This window comes from Schistocerca nitens, chromosome 6 (genome assembly GCF_023898315.1).
Source record: "Schistocerca nitens isolate TAMUIC-IGC-003100 chromosome 6, iqSchNite1.1, whole genome shotgun sequence".
NCBI lineage: Eukaryota > Metazoa > Arthropoda > Insecta > Orthoptera > Acrididae > Schistocerca > Schistocerca nitens.
In genome coordinates, this window is record NC_064619.1 from 361,307,805 (window position 1) to 361,321,589 (window position 13,785).

Below are 13,785 nucleotides of genomic sequence, written 5' to 3' on the forward strand. Positions count from 1 at the left end.
GTTACGTGATCTACCCACCTTATCTTCAGCATTCTTCTGTAGCACCACATTTCGAAAGCTTCTATTCTCTTCTTGTCCAAACTATTTATCGTCCATGTTTCACTTCCATACATGGCTACACTCCATACAAATACTTTCGGAAACGACTTCCTGACACTTAAATCTATACTCGATGTTAACAAATTTCTCTTCTTCAGAAACGATTTCCTTGCCTTTGCCAGTCTACATTTTATATTCTCTCTACTTCGACCATCATCAGTTATTTTACTCCCTAAATAGCAAAACTCCTTTACTACTTTAAGTGTCTCATTTCCTAATCTAATCCTGTTATTCAATATTTTGAACATGGCTGCACTGCAGGAACGGTTATAGAACAGAAGGTATAAAAGACAGCCAACCAGCTGCAATATATGGTGGTTTTGGAACAAGCATTACCATGGTTTCGACGGATTTAAACCTGTCTTCTTCAGAAGGACAAACCTCCATACAATGCGATAACATAACTTATAATAAATACGCCATGGGCCTATATTACGTGTCTAACAAAAGCTGCTCTCTATAACAAGAGTAGGAATATCACAAAAATTATGGTATATATCGACATAGGACAAGTAATACGAACTACACATTAGCGATTCATTCAGTAAAAGCGGTCTCCACATGACATGTATCGGCAACAAAATTAAGGCACACATACACACACTCACAGTTAAACATCCCATTACCTGGCCACACACGAGTCGATTTTAGCGACGGGCCATCATATTTCCGGAGTTTTTTTTTAAACACCCGCAGTCGCCACCTGTGCGTTGGTGGTGGGAGAAACGTACCTACAGTTCTGGGAATTAGTGACCCGGCCTGACAGCGATGTGACATTGAGTGATTCCACTTTGTTTTGACAAAAGAAACAATCGTTGTAGACACTTTGAGCAGTCTTTACAGATATACCGACAAATCGAGCGACTTTTTCCATGAGGTGGTCATGGGCGCCATCTAGCGCTGATGCCATAACAACCGACAGACACATGAACATCACTTCACTGCTGTGGGCTACACCAAGCCATGGACCAGTTCCGTACCAAGTACAGCACCTTATAGCTGCTACTGTGCTTTTTATGGAGTTGACTAATATTTTGTCCGTTTGAACTTGTTTATCTAGCTAGGTTCGCTACTGTGCTGAGAGCTTCCAAGTAAGCAGAAAAGAATACGAATTCCTAGTCTTAAGGTCATCCACAATTTCACAAGTAATTTTTGGTGTATCTCAGGCTTAAGTAATGCAAATGCTGAACAAGTTCTATTTATCTGTATTACCACGTTACTCTGCAGTTCACAAAGAAGCATTGCCACTGCTGAATATTATGAAAGTCGCACATGCAATCCTAAGCATTGGGGAAAAATGAATTCCAAAACAAAAGTATTTGGATTAATAAGTGTTTCTAGTAATAGGAAGGTATAACTAAAGAGTAAGTGAATGTGTCTTACTTTTATAAACGCTTTCTTGTCTCATATGTTGTGACTGGAACATCTGTCTGTAATTCTGAGATTGTGTGCCTGGCTACTCTGTACAAACAGTCCAGTAAGTTAACAGACTCTCCGGTTGCAATGAAACCAATAATAATTTCTAGATTTTCTTTTGCAGGAAAGCATTTTTCATTTCTCCATCATATTATCTTCCTTTTTAATTTAGAGTTCAACGTCAGTAATAAGCTCTTCAGACTAAAGTTACGAAAAATCTGAAAGATGCTAGTGTGTTACGGGATCGTCTATAGCAACTTCTGATAGAGTGAACGTAAACGCTCTATAAATTTCTCCATTTATTATTCCCTCTCTTTTGCTAGTGAAAATTTGCTTTCTGCTTCTTTTCTTCTTCAGATTGCGCAATTTTTGTATAATTATGTTAGAACGAGCAGTAGAAATGATCTGTTTGTCGTGGTGCAAGTAACACGAACCTGATGAAACCCAGGATGCAGTACATGCCGGCACACAGCCTGATGCGGATTTCCTTTATATCGGGAGGGTTTTCACCTCAGTTCCGCACTATTGCCTAATGGAAAAAAAAAGTGAAATGCAGGAATATCTGCAGATGTTCAAAACTGGGTGCAGGATTTTGTAACTGACTCTCAAAATAATCAAATGTAGTATAACGCACATAAATAGCTGAAATGGTCCATCACTGTTCGGTTGTACAACTGCCGAACAGTCACTAGAAACAAAGCCGTTACATTTCAGGGAGCACGCCTGCGGAGCGATTTAAAATGGAATGACCACGTAAAACTAATTGCCAGAAGTCAGTGTCTAGACTGATCGATATTCAGTAGAAGATTCTCGTGAAGGAGATAGCTCATAAAACCATCGTTGAACCGGTACCTCAGTATTGCGCTCGATCTTAAACCCTTACTAGGCAGGATCGAATGAGGAAACAGAGATGATACAAAGAAGAATAACGCGAGAATGAGATTTTCACTCTGCAGCGGAGTGTGTGCTGACATGAAACTTCCTGGCAGATTAAAACTGTGTGCCGGGCCGAGACTGGAAGGTAGGAGACGAGGTGCTGGCGGAAGTAAAGCTGTGAGGACTGGACGTGAGTCGTGCTTGAGTAGCTCACAATCAGATGGTAGAGCACTTGCCCGCGAAAGGCAGAGGTCCTGAGTTCGAGTCTCGGTTCGGCACACAGTTTTAATCTGCCAGTAAGTTTCAAGAATAACGTGTTTCATTACGGATTCGTTTAGTAAGCACAATAGCGTTTTAGAGATGCTAATCTAACTCCAGCGGCAGACGTTACGAGAGAGACGTTTTGCACCACAGCGTGGTTTACTTTTAAAATTCCGACGGCGTCCAGTGCAGGCAATACTACTTGCCTATAGCTGCGCAGACTGTGCCTTAGGGGCCGGGATGACGGTAGTGGTGGGGGCTTCCTTGTGGACGTGCCAGAGTGGTAGGCGAGGTGTAGTTCTACAGCATAAGTCTTCACACAAACGTGTATCTCGCAGAACTTGTAAGCTACAGCTAGCACGTCTCCAAATGATCATATTCTCAGGTTATGTCAGTATAACAAATAATTCGACAACTCAGCCGTTCGTTATTAATAACACAATGGGCACGGAATTAGGCTGAAATTTCAACAGAGAGTGGGGTTTATTTTCGCCTGTCTCGTACACCATTTTCTTTCTCTTATTACCGTGTTAAAATTAGCTTATTTTCCCGAAACACAGTGGTATTTATACAATTCACATCTCTAACATGCCAGCTCAGCTGCAATTGCGGCAGAATCCTGAAACATTCTACAGTGATCAAACAATCGAGGACAAGTAAGGCCAACAGCTTATGAAAAGCTCATGCTCGATATGAAATGAAACTTGATTCCTTCATTTATGTTGTTAACACCCATACTAATTCTTATTCACCAGCTATCGATGGCCCTTCGAAGACTTCGGTACGTTATTTTACTGAAAAAATCTTTAATCACTATTATATCGCCGTAGATCATGTAGTTTCTCGTGTCAATTATGTGACATAATACTCTCTCCTGTGCATATTGTCGTTTGTCAAAAATTCAGTTCGGTATCTTGAACCATTTATGAGGTATGAGGAATGTTGTTTATATTTCACTTCCACACGACCTTTGTTTTGTGCAAATGATCGGAAGCGATTCAATTATATGTAATCTAATTTTGCGAGATTGTATGTAAATTGAAGGTGGAGAGGAGAAAAAAGGAAAGGAAAGGAAGGGGATTACTGCTGTCAGCTGCATAGGAATGTTCCGCGGAATCAACGGAGACAAGTGAACGTGTGCACTGGACGGTTTATTAGGCAGGCGCGTTGACCATTGCGCCATCCGGGATACAGCGTTAGCACAACAGTGTGAACTGTCTCGTCACGCCTGTGGTGTTCGATGGGATGTGGATCGGCGATGAGGCGCGCCGTGGTAGTCCACACAGTTCAGGCAACGCTGTGTCCCAGATGGTGAAGTGGTTAACGCACCTGTTTAGCAGGCAGGAGATCCGGGGCTCGAATCCCGGTCCGGTACACATGTTCACTCGTCGCTGCTGATTCCGCATGATGTCCCGATGCAGCTGACAGCAGTGATACCCTCCCTTTCCTTTCTTTTCTTCCCCTCTTCACTTTCAATTTACATATAACGCACAACAGCTGCTGATTCTGCATGGTGCCTCTTCTTTCGAACATGTCCAAATGAACAGACACCACACATTCATATAATTTTCCAGGACTGATGATAGATACAGATCTCAAGTTTGAAGAAAAATTCATATGCAGCGATATGAGATCTAACATGCACCGAATGTGAAATAACGACCCCTATTTTTCATTACAAACTATTCCAATTCTGACACCAATGCTACTGTATAAGATCCCACTTCTGGTCACCAGTGTTAATGTATATGGGCAGGGAAGGGGGGAGAAGATTGTTACATATGCCTCGTGACGACAGTGTGCAGGAGGTAGAGCGGTCAGGATTTGAGAATAGGCATCAAGGGCTGCCGTGCGACAGTTCTCGCAGTTATCTACCCTTGCTATCTTCGCGATTGTGCTGCTGATATTTTTCCGAAAGTGTGGTAGTATCTCTATAGACTCATAGATTCAGCACACCAACTTCAATAATTGCTTTGTTGCCTCTTAACCAAACGATCTTAGAGATTTCGAAGGACTGTTATCCATCCCTTCTTCCTTATTTGATTGCAGAACTTCCGAACCTCTGTTAAACTCTCAGTCTAATACTGAATCCCCGTTTTTACCTATATCGAATCCTTTTTTCCACTATCACGTCAACAGACATGAAGTACCTAGCCGAAGGTGTCTGCTGTGTTACCTTAGAACGACGTTTTATTAGCCTACATGAAGATTTCTATTTTGATGTACAAACGTTCTTCCTTCTGAAGTAATTGGTTGGATATAAATCGTCTGTTTACAGTTCATCTTTGATTTACAAAATGTGTATAGAATTCCGAAGAATTAAATCATACAGTAAGCCGACAAGAAACCGAACTTGACTGTTCAGTAAAAGCTATGCGCTTAGGCCTACTTTATTTTCTGTGTTGATGTCCGCATAAGTCGCTATCAGCTAACTTTAGAATCTGTTCATTTTTTCCAACGTGTTTTTGACAACGATCAATATTTTGATAAGATATCAAATCTACATTGCTCTTTTCTGTTCTCTTTCCTGCTGAAGGAAAATTCTTCGCAGCGTTTGGCCCTTCATGCTAACAGTATCGTAGAATGCATATGGAGATATGTTTCCATCTTTTGTTGCGTTGTGATCCTAATGAGAGTATCTAAACTGCACGTTCGCAAGTGCCCAACAGAAAGAAGCCTTGATAAATGATAAAATAAGTGTAGCTACAGTTCTTCGCTACTAAGCGCCTCCTAGACGGTTAATAATATTGCAGTGTAACATTATTATTGTGCATTGTTATTGAAGCTCTCCTCAGGATTTCTTAAACATTGGCTTCATGTTGAATCGTATTGTGTAAAACATATCAAACAATAAAAGTAGTTTCATGTGTAATAAAGTTCACAAGTCGAAGAGTAAATTGCTTCTTCAAAGAGTAATTATTGTTCTATACTTCCCGTTATATTCTTCAAATTAATAAGCATGTAGCCTTTGTTCTCCCTGAGTTCAAGCTATCTCCATACCATATTTTATCAAAATCTGTTCAGCGGTTTAGTCGTGAAAGCGTATCAGTGTTACCTTCGCATTTATAATATTAAGTATGGATGATCAGTGTTTTGAGTTAACTATACAATTTAGCCCTTGTGGCATGACACATCTCGAAACGAACAGTTCGTTTTATCGGAAAATTACCACCCTAGATCCTCCCCACTAGACATAAATTTCTGCTGACACCCTTATTCCCATGATCAGAAGAAAATACTACAGGAAAAGAGATGCAATTCCCCAACATGCCACAATGTTAGCAATGATTTATTTCGTTTCGATGCACTCTAACAAAGACGTTCATCCGTTTAGTTTTCAACTCAATTATAACTAAGATAGCCATATCTGGCTGGAGCCTCGTCGGGACACTCCGAGATGGGGGTCTAGAAATGAAATAAAAATTTATTTAATATAATTATTTTTTATTTAGAATTCATTTACAAGGAATTGTTTGCTACAGGAGTAGTTGGTACACCATATTGTTTGGAAGATTTCACCTTTCTCAGCAAGGCATTTTTCCCTTTCTCTATGCAAGTCAGCTTGTAGTTAAACTGGCACTGTAATATTGATACCGCAGTCCCTGATTGCGGTCGATTTCTTTCTTCAGTCCACTGGGCCGACATCAGCGAAAATACTCTTTCCACAGTAGCACTGTGTGCGCGAACAGAAAACAAATACTCGCATACTTTTAGTAGTTGGCGTTTGTGTTCCTCGTAGTGTTTAGATGTTCAGTCTTCCAAGGCACACTTAGTTTCCAGAAAGCTCTTCAGGTACATTTACTCCTGAAAACAATTGTTGCCTGAAATCTTCACACCATTTTTAGTCAGGTATATAATAGTGTTTTCAATCATCACCCAATCTAGGGTTTCAGATAGGATCATCCAATCAAATACTTGATATTTATTTTAAAAAAATAGTCATTTCCCTAATTAATCAAATGATACAGCTTAGAAAACCATTGTCTCTTCCTCAGATTTCGAAATCAAATTAATTATTTCTTGGTTATGGTTCTCATTCTTTAATTTGTTCAAATACATCTTAGTTTGCATGCCAATAAAACTGGCAGTCTTCCTTTGTTTTGTTGGAAGTCGGAACCTTCACAAATTCACAGCTGATGAAAGGGTACAGTACCGCCCGACATTGAAAATAGGTACAACATACTTCATTATTTTTGTGAGAACAACACATTTTTTTTTTGTAAAATAACTCAATTTCAATTAATACAGCGAAGCCGGATACCAGTGTGGGAAAGAATGACAATTTATTTATTTAATTGATCACATGTGCACTCCCACAAAATAAATCCCTACATCCAATTTGGTGAGATCTGTGATATGAATGAATGTATGGTCGTCTGCTAACCGCAGATAGTGAATGTGAATATATGATCATCTTTGAGACGATCCTTTGGCCACCTTTGGTGGGACCAAAGAGATGAAATTTACCTGAGCTTTGAGCACCTGAAATGTGGCTGACCAATACGGTAGCAAGGTGCTCCCCCACTTCGGCAGAGGTGCGAGAGGACCTGAAGAACGGCCATGTTTCAGCACTCTGCCGCTGGATCTTGTGTTGTTAAGACCTGTCTTAGGTGTACTCTGTAAAGACAAAAAGTGGAATATTTAAGAGTAGTTTGAAATAATAATTTCTCTATTTCAGGAACTTTTGTGGGGAGAATTAAATGTCAGGCAGGTAATATTAATGGGATCGTAGTAATCTTCGGAAGTGACCAACGGTCACAATGAAACCACGTGTAGCAATAAGCTGAAATACTTCCGTGTGCTTAAGTTAAGCTGAATTACTAGCGTGTGTACTATAAGTTGAAATATTTAAGAAATGGCGTGTGCAGGACTTGAAATTAGAGACGAGTACTTCCACGTGGTGAGTACTGTGTGAGTCTCAATCTGCCTATGAGACAAAGGATAAAGAGAAGTACTCGTCCATGGTATCAGTTGAGGACTCGCGTGTGTGATGAATATGTTCTTAATATTACTTTGCGTGTTATGTTTCCGTGTGACGCTTGATTTAAACTATAATACTCTGAGAGAGAAGCAAGGTGAGTCAGCCGTCTATCCAGCAACGCCACTTGGCTTGCATTGCACAGGAAGACGTGCATATATCTCCAGATTTCATGGTAGGAAAGAAGAATTACGAAGTGGGGTAGTGTCGTGTGAAACTGGGATAAATACTTATTGAAGTGGGAAAGCTGAAAGTGATAGTGTTGTGACTATTTATTGTTTTGTATTCCATGTTGTAGTGTGGTGTATGTCAAGTAATTTGGGTATGTGCGGTTTGCATGGGAGAGTAGCTAGGTAGTTGCAGAGGTAGTGGGTTATTCGTGTTTCTTTTGTACCGCTCGGTCTGGAGGAAAGTTTCGTGATGATGATTGTGAGAGTCGAAGTGTGGGATATAATAAAAGATCCACCAACCTATCCAGAAAGTGCACTGTATCGTTAAATAATTACGAGACCATAAGGTAGAGAATCACCAATGTAAAGCCATGCCCACTGGGCGGAATTTCTCATGTGTTATTGTTGTAGGTTATAGAGTTTGTGTGTTTAGGTTATAGAATTTATCGGAATAAATAAGATAGTGAAAAGAAAAAGATTGGTGGACTTTTCCTTCGAATTGTATGTTGTCATGATGTCCCGAATTTATAATGTGTGCGCCATTCATATTCAGTGCGATGGCCACGTGTTGATAAAAGCCGTTAAATAAAATTTAAAAAAAGGAAAATGTGGTATTGCCAGTGCGTAGTGAACAGTCAGAGTTCTGTAAATTACTGATAGTCAGATGTGCGTTTCCGTTGCGTATTATAATACGGGAGGATAATTTGTGACTTAATTGTGAGTACGAGAGTTCATGTTACTCGATAAATAAGAATGAATCCACTCGCTTGGCAGACCACTCATCTTGCAGGCCTGACTGCTTGATGCCACAGTATGAGCAAGGCATGTGGGTGCCTCTCACTGAATATTTAAACTTTATTCTTCTCCATGCTTTTTATTTATTTTTTTCGAACAGAGCCAAATTGGACTGCCGAAGCATGAAGGAAATTTCACTGATCGGACTACTGAGAAAATCTGAAATTATTTTAGCATAAGCAGAATTCATTCAGCTTCTCTGTTCTTACCATGTAATTGAAAAATAAGCAAATATTTTTAAGACGATTATTTCAGTGTCGGCAGTTAAGAATTCAGCAGCGCTTGATGTAGTGTTGTGGATAATATTGGGGGGAGGGGGGGCATCCAATTCTTTCTACATTTTCCTAGTTCTTCTTTAATTTGGCGAAACACATTCCACTGGCCGCGTTGATGAAGTCCTCCGAAGTCGGTATTGGCATTGTCTCCATAAAAAGCGATTAATTTACATAAAGGAATTTGCAGTTATCTCAAAGTGTCTAAACAAAACTTTGCATTTGTCTCCGATGTTTTGTTATTCAGCGAATCAAACTTCAACGATTTGTTCAGTTTCATTAAAGTATTGAACAATTAAAGCAAACATCTTTCCAGCCTTTTCGTCCGATATGTCGGGCCTATGCCGTAAAATGAAACTTCTTGAAGTGTTTTGTGCATTCAGGGACAGTGTGTGGTACGAGAATATTTTTAACAATCGCTGCCACTTTGGTCCTGGCTGTAGAACGCTTTGTGGCGACTTCGGAGCCGGAATATGTTGTGGCATTCAGTCTTGCAGTACTGTCAAGAGAAATGAAGGATTGATAATGCTTGACAACTTTATAAGCTGTTGTTAGTTCTGCAGCAGCAACGTACAATTCTTCCTAGGTTTCTTCTTTAGTCATGAATGTAAAAATAGGCTTTGATGTCGATGCTACCGCGAATCTATTTGTACGATTCTTTGTAGAAATGTAATGCCTCACATCTGCCATATCTTTGTGAGTTACTGAGATGAAGCAACTACCGATCTCACATAACTCTTCCTAATCCGAAAGTCCTTTCTTGACAAAAGATCACTCTTTTGTGTAATCATCCTAAAAGTGACAGTTTCTCTTCCCATCCTTAGCCATTTTCGTAAGTGATAAGTTTATTAGACTATAAATAATCGACAATAACACATAAGTCATCGAAGTTCACGTCACTATACACTCCACGTCCAATATACCCGCAGTAAACACTTCAAACATTATTATGACTTGCACTAGTTGTTCATTTTACGTATAGAAAGAATCGTCTTATCAGATCGCTATTCAAATGGGAACTGTCCGATTCTTCGTGTCGCGCTGCTTAATAGTTCCAGCCATTCTACTAGGGAAGTGTCGTATTTTCTCGAAGGACTGTGCTAGATCTAGAAGGTACTTGCATCGTCAATACAGCATACGCAACATGCAACACCATCTGTGAGACGACCTTGTCAACATTAATTTGTTGACATAAATAACACTGAGGCTGCGTTTACATGTTGCACTAAAAATGTCGTTACTTCAGTAGTTGAGCCAAGCTCGTAACAGTATTTGGGAAAATCGGGACAAAATTGGGACTTGTGGAATGTCGGGACAAGAAGGCTAATAATGGTGACAGTCCCGATATATCTGGACAGATGGCAAACCTATTTGCAACACATCAATCGTTGAACAGAGAAACGGTGATTGGTCGCTCCCGCTTGACGTCAACAACCTCCGGCCGCACTAGGCAGCTCGCTGTATGAAAGCAAAGTTGCGAGACGGTTTAGGAAGCATGTGCCTTCTGTAAATGTTTTAAACGCTTTTAAAATGTGTTAAAGAAACAGAAAAAAAGAAATAGACCCTAAGAAATACATAACTGAAAATTATTTCACACAAGATGCAATAATTCAGTTCTGTATACGAACAAACCTACATACCGTAATTTTATGAATCGCATGTTCAAAGTTTTAACTACTTTGTCGCACTTAGAAATTATATGTCCATGAAACCTAGAAAACAAAATTTCAAGCTGTTTACCTACTTTCATCCAGTCTGTTGTTGGATTTAAAAGACCCCCTCGATAAACTGTAGATATCCAGCAACCAGAACTTTTTCCAGGAACTGAGCACATTTCAGTTCGTGATAAAAAAGGATTTTCAGTGGCTCGACACTTAAATGCAAGGCCGCCTGCCACGTAGCGAACAGTCAGGCGAAACGTCCTCTGCGTCAGAATTTTTTTCTTCTGTTTTGTCGACTGTTCTCAGGAATTCTTCTTCCTTTTCCATAATGTGTGCAATGTCACAACTATTTGCACACTGAGCTCTGTAAGGTCAATACAAAGTTCGCTGGTAACGAATTTCATGAATTCGTCACGTGTGTTTCGATGTCTGCAGCAGCTGTACTGATTCCCTCAACAGCAACCGATGCACAGCTTGATAATGATACGTCGTCTCCATTTCTTATTAAAAGAAGAAGCCGAATGCTGTGCCTGATCTCGACTGCTGAATGGTTGTTATAGAATGCACTAAGACCTCGACTTCTCGAAAAATAATTTTCCATGCGGTCTTGCTTTAGTTGGGATGTTTAGGAAATACCTTCCTTTACCTTTTCTTACTGCTTCAAACAGTCCTAGAAGTAATCTGATGGAGATGATACACTCCCTTTCTGTTCCAAAGCGCGGTTCATGGCAAGCATCTCGAAACCTTATTAAAGTGATCTCTTGGCTTGGAAGATTCAAATCGAATCCCTTACGTAGAAGCGTGCCACGCTCAAAGCGAACTCTAGAATTCAAAACGTCGAACATATAACAGACTAATTCAAAGAAAATGCTTTCCTAAACATACAACAGAGCTTTAGCCATGTGGTGTGAAAATAAACGGGCAGCCATTCTAACATTTTGTCGCGCTCTACCTGTGACACTGGTGTGAGATTTTGGTAAGTGGTATGTTATACTCAGGTCACCTGTCTGACTGTTCAAAAGGCTCTCAATTAACTTCTTCGTTAGTGAAGTTTCATAAGGTAGAACTACTCCTTCATCCAAAAAGTGATTACTAAGAAGCTTCAGTAAGTAAGCCACATCGTAGAAAACTAGATCTTCCTTTCCTTGTCCGCTGAATTTGTGAAAAATGTTTTGGATGTGTCGACTCAAAGCTCATTTCACACTCTAGAATGTTTTCCTCCAACATCATACGTTACGGCCATGACATGTAGCCCTGAACGTTCAACTTTCCTTATTATATCTTAGAGCAGGTAAACTGTTCACTGTCACAGCAGAATCATAATAAACTGGTTGCTTCCAATATTTCTAATAACCATAAATAATCACACCTATAAAATTGCTATGAAGTCATAAAATCTTGTCTTCCGTTGCATCATAGCAGATGCGGCCGTCAATGTTCTTTTCGTCAAAACACACCACAGTTTTCTTTTCTAACACAGTAAATGTATGAGGCTTTGCTCTCAAAATTGTCAAAACTTCTTACGAAACGCATGGATTGCACTTGAAAATTCTATTCCAATATTTAAGCGTTGCACTACAGGGCAAAGGAATAATGTTGTTTCTCAAATACGTAAAAGCTTTTCAAGAAAGGGCTTTTAAAGTTAGTGTATTGGCAATATTCTGGGAACTCCTTTTAACCCGTCGTTTGCTTTGTAACAAACAGCGAATTTGCCCGGACTGAAACATTTAGGTAATACATTTTCTACCTTCTGCCTTCCCATATTTTTTTTCATAGTTGTACTTAATTTTCTCTTTTTTAGCAACAAGCGCCTGACAGCTTTAATTCTTTTCAGGGCTGCATTTCTGACACTGCGTTTTTCTTCTTCAAAACTTCAATTTCTTTATTCAGTCTTTTGATTTCTTTGTACTTGAGTCTTAAAGCAGTGAGTTCACAGATGGGCACTATATTTGTTTTTTGGCCCAGTTTCCTCTTCTTTGGGTATACAGATTCCAAGGCTCCAGCTGTTCTCATTCGCACATCTCCATCTTCATAGTATGGAGCTCGCTCACGTACAGGCTGCAGCAATTACAAACAAGGTGGTTAATTGTTTGGTTCATGTTGTCTGTTTTATTAATCATACGTGAGAAATAATAACTATGTATCCACACATAAAATAAATGCCACTTGAGAAGATTTAAGTTAATGAAATCAACACTGTAAATTAGTTTAATCAGTTCAAAATCAGGGATCCTTGCTGTTCATGTTGTATGTTTATTACCTTGCAGACACCATTAATAGTAAAATCAGGCTTTTTGCAGATGATGGAGCTATCTATAACAAAGTACTGTCTGAAAGAAGCTGCACAAATGTTCAGTCATATCTTCATAAGATTTCTGATGCAGAGGGGGGGGGGGGAATCCCCCCCCCCCCGCAAATCGCACACTGCAGGACTGACAGTTGATATTGAAAGTATATAGAGCAAGGCAGCACGAATAGTTTCAAGAACCGGCTTTAAATGATTGCTCTAGGAATATACTACAGCCCCCTACATATCGCTCACATAACGACCGTGAAGACAAGATCAGAATAATTACTGCACGCACAGAGTCATTCAATCAATCATTCCTGCACTCCATACGTGAATGGAACAGGAAGAAACCCTAACAGTTACAAGGGAACGTACCTTCCGTCATGCACGGTGGTTTTGCTGAGTATAGACGTTGACGCAGATGTAGAAATGACAATGTATTTAGCTTGCTTACTTCAGCTCCAGCTTCGCTGTTGCTTTCGGTTCTATGTCTGCTAAATGCTGTGATGGAACTGCATTTGCTTTCAGAATCTTTTTTGTCGGCAAACCAAGGAGCTCGTTCTTTAAATAACGTTCTAATCTTCCGGAAGTAAATGAACTGAGCAGATTTGTGCATTGTTTACATTGATTTTATCTGCTCGCTTGCGACGATCTACCCTCTACCTTTGTACTGCGTTTGTAAGGAATCAACGGTAAACTGCACCACTAGTTTTACGGCCTTAATTGTTACAGTTTGCAACTGTACAATTACTCGTATTTTTACTCATCTCTTTCGCTCTCTCGCTACACGGTTACAATAATTATTTAATCTCGCGTGGCGTCTGGATTACACACGCGCCATTCGCACATTGCCGGCAGTCTGCCGGATGACGTCAAAGCGTGAAACGCACTGTGGGAAACTTCGCCGCAGACCCGCCCGGAATGGCCTTATCAAAATATCCAGTTACATGTTATACTGTCACGGTCT

The 13,785-nt window shown here is 39.9% G+C and overlaps 1 protein-coding gene across 1 annotated transcript in view; it reads left to right on the forward strand.

Annotated features, from left to right (window-relative positions):
- LOC126263361 (neural-cadherin-like) overlaps positions 1 to 13,785 on the forward strand; it is a 454,211-nt gene that overhangs the window by 157,960 nt on the left and 282,466 nt on the right. The gene's annotated exons all lie outside the window — the stretch shown is intronic.